General features: G+C 46.4%; 1 pseudogene across 1 annotated transcript in view; it reads left to right on the top strand.

The window, feature by feature from the left end:
* The window catches only part of LOC105533527, a 125,118-nt pseudogene extending 122,225 nt beyond the window's left edge, over positions 1–2,893 (top strand). The window contains exon 10 of the transcript XR_001005125.1: positions 2,703–2,893. The product of XR_001005125.1 is annotated as a class I histocompatibility antigen, Gogo-B*0103 alpha chain-like (transcript). The remainder of the gene's footprint in view (positions 1–2,702) is intronic.
* Positions 2,894–3,059: the final 166 nt, after the last annotated feature.

The raw sequence follows: 3,059 nt of genomic DNA, 5'->3' as shown, positions 1-3,059 counted from the left end.
GGGGATCCACTGATCCTATCACCATCTGCACCATGCAGGGGCTGCAGGCCACACAGAACCATGGACAGGCCTTCAACAGGCACAACTCAGAACCAACCTGGAGGAAACACTGAGGAATGGGTGCCATCTTTCAGAACACAGTGCATTTATTGAATCAGAGACATCACTATGGTGCTGTATTCTCAGTAAGAAGAAACTTGGGTTCAGAAACCAAGGAATGGAAGTGGGCGTGGCTCCATGTCCCATCTCTTATATTCACCCGCTTTGGAACTCGCACTTCTCATCTCCCAAATCTGGGCTTTGTAGTATAGGAGGTCCTGGTTTTCCACAGGGAGGCACTCGGACAAGGGCACAAACAAGAGCCCATCGAGCTACACGTTGCAGTTGCTTCCAGGGAAGTCTGGACAGTGTGGGCCCAGAGACAAGCAGAGGAGAAGAGCACCCCTCTCCTCTCCAGGCAGAGGTGACAGACCCGGATCCCCAGGACGAGGCAGGGCTGCTGTTACACAATATGGGGCAGGAGGAGTTTGTATGGAACCCACAGATTCACTTGGGGGCTTCCTTATTCCACTTGTCCCATTGCAAATGTGAGCAGAATCATCCAACAACCCAGTCTGAGAGAGTTTGATTTCCAAAGGCCCAGACCCCTCAGGAGGAAGGTTTGAGCCACTCTACCAGGTAATTTCCCAAGGCCTCGCTCTTGTGCTCTGACATCCTCAGCGGCATTGGTGCAGAGGCCCTGCTTCTCATAGGCAGTTCCCAGCCACTGACAGGTAACAGCACGGACACTAAGGCAGGCCAATCCTGGGCAACAAGGGACTCCTCTACTGGCCATCTGTGGCCAGAGGACTCCTCCATGGCCTTGCTCAATTCTCCTTAGATTGCCTGTGGTCTAGGATTCATCCAACAAACCTTCTCTCCTTCTGTCCAGCACTGGAGTCAGCCTTGCATCTGGGCCTGACACTTTTCTCAGGGTTCTCTGGCTCCCTCCCCATATTCTATGAAAGGTGTGTCCCCCAATAAACTTTGTGAGAGGCCCTTACCCAGAAGCACTCAAGGAAATCTCTCCCAGATTCCTGACCACTGGAAACTGTGGGAGATGATAACTATTTGTTGTTTTGGGCTGTCAAACTTTACGTTATTTATTATACAGCAATAGACAACTGATAGAGCTTCAAAAGAGAGAAAGAATTACTACACTTTAATTTTAATTTACTCTAAATTAACTAAGAGATATTCACTGTTATTTGGTTTTAAGATTTCAGTACTTCCATGTATCAATAGGATGTATTTTATTAACATTCACAGCAATCTATTTATTTTAACTTCAGTTTCCTACTGTGACCCAATTAAACACAAAAGGAAGATCCTGGCTATGCGAGGATGATTCAGTGACGGCCTCCAAATAACCACCCCTGGTTATTCACCTTCCCCCAGTTACTCAAGCAACACTACTGTAGGTGCTACTGTGAAGCGTTCTGCAGATATAAGGAAGGTCCCAAATCAGTTGACTTTAAGGTCATGATTATCCTGGGTTGGACTGTCCTAATCAGGTGAAGTCTTAAAACAACTTGTTTCTTCCTCAGCAAAGAGATTCACAGTGTGAGCGAGATTCCATGTGAGGGGCTTCCTCCACTGCGAGCTTTGAAAGTGGAGGGGCCATGTGGCAAAGGATGCTGGTGGGCTCCAGGAACTGAGAGCAGCTCCACCCCACCTCCACCCCACAGCTGCCAAGCAACCAGGACTACAATCCTACAACTGCCGGAAACTGAATTCTGCCACCAAGCTCCATGTAAACTTGAAGGATGACCCCAACCTCAAGATGAGGACACAGTTTTGTGAAATCCTGAACTGAGAATCGTTCACGCCAGGTCTGGAATTTTTATTAAGGAAATGTAGTGAAATAAATAGTTGCCATATAAAGCCACTGAGTTAGTGGTTGTATGTTATGCTGTAACAGAAAATTAATACATAGGCTCAACAGATAAGCATATAACATTCTCTCTATTGGAATAAATTAATGAATTGAAATGTACACTCCTTGCATAAAATAAAATCTTTCCTAATTTTTTTGTATTCTTCATTTTATAATTTTTATGCAATGCAATTACATTTCAATACAATCATATTCATGAATTCACCAAAGACCAAACCTAACTTTGTGTCTATTCTATACCAAGTATGTCTTTATATACTGTGCAGTTGGTTCAGTTCCCACACCTGCTTTCCTCATGTTTCCTGCCCTGGGTCTGCAGTCACAGTTTTGGAAATTTCTCTGAGGTCCAAGACTAGGGGGTTCCTCTAGAACCGCATGGCCCTGTCTCTTCCCTGGACGCTCACAGGATGATTTCTTCCCAGAGGTAGAGAAGGAGGTGCTCAGGTTGTGTTAAGTATGGGAGACAGGTGTGGAGGAGCTCACCTATGCCATAACTCCTCCTCTCCCACATCTCCTCAGGCTCTGACCAGGTCCTGTTTTCGTTCTACCCCAGGCAGCCCTGACAGTGCCCAGGGCTGTGATGTGTCTCTCACAGCTTGTAAAGGTGATGTCCTGGAGGGCCTCATGTGGAAGGGGGATGGGGTAGAGGGGACAAGACTGGATTATGGTGATTCTTTGGGACATGTTGGGTGTGTAGTGGGGAGTTCAGAGCATTACCCTTTATAGCCACTGACCTGAATTTGTTCATGACTATTGTTTTCTATAGCGTGAGACAGCTGTCTTGTGAGGGACTGAGATGCAGGATTTCTTCACGCTTCCCCTTTGTGACTTCAAGAGCCTCTGGCTTCTCTTTCTGCAAAGGCATCTGAATGTGTCTGCGTCCCTGTTAGCGTAACGTGAGGATGTGGAGAGACCAGCCCTCCCCCGTGTCTACCATGATCCCCTTCCCCATGCTGAATTAGCTGACTTTACAAAAAGAAAATGACCATCAATAATGTGAATGGGCCTCATCCAATTAGTAGAAGACTCTGTGAGCAGAAACTGAGGTTTTCCAGAGAAGAAGAAATTCTGCCTCAGAATTAGAACATCTTCTTTCTGCGTTTTCAGTCTGCTAGCTTATCCT

This window comes from Mandrillus leucophaeus, unplaced genomic scaffold (genome assembly GCF_000951045.1).
Source record: "Mandrillus leucophaeus isolate KB7577 unplaced genomic scaffold, Mleu.le_1.0 Scaffold1259, whole genome shotgun sequence".
In the NCBI taxonomy this organism is placed as follows: domain Eukaryota; kingdom Metazoa; phylum Chordata; class Mammalia; order Primates; family Cercopithecidae; genus Mandrillus; species Mandrillus leucophaeus.
This window is presented reverse-complemented; position numbering and strand designations above follow the sequence as displayed.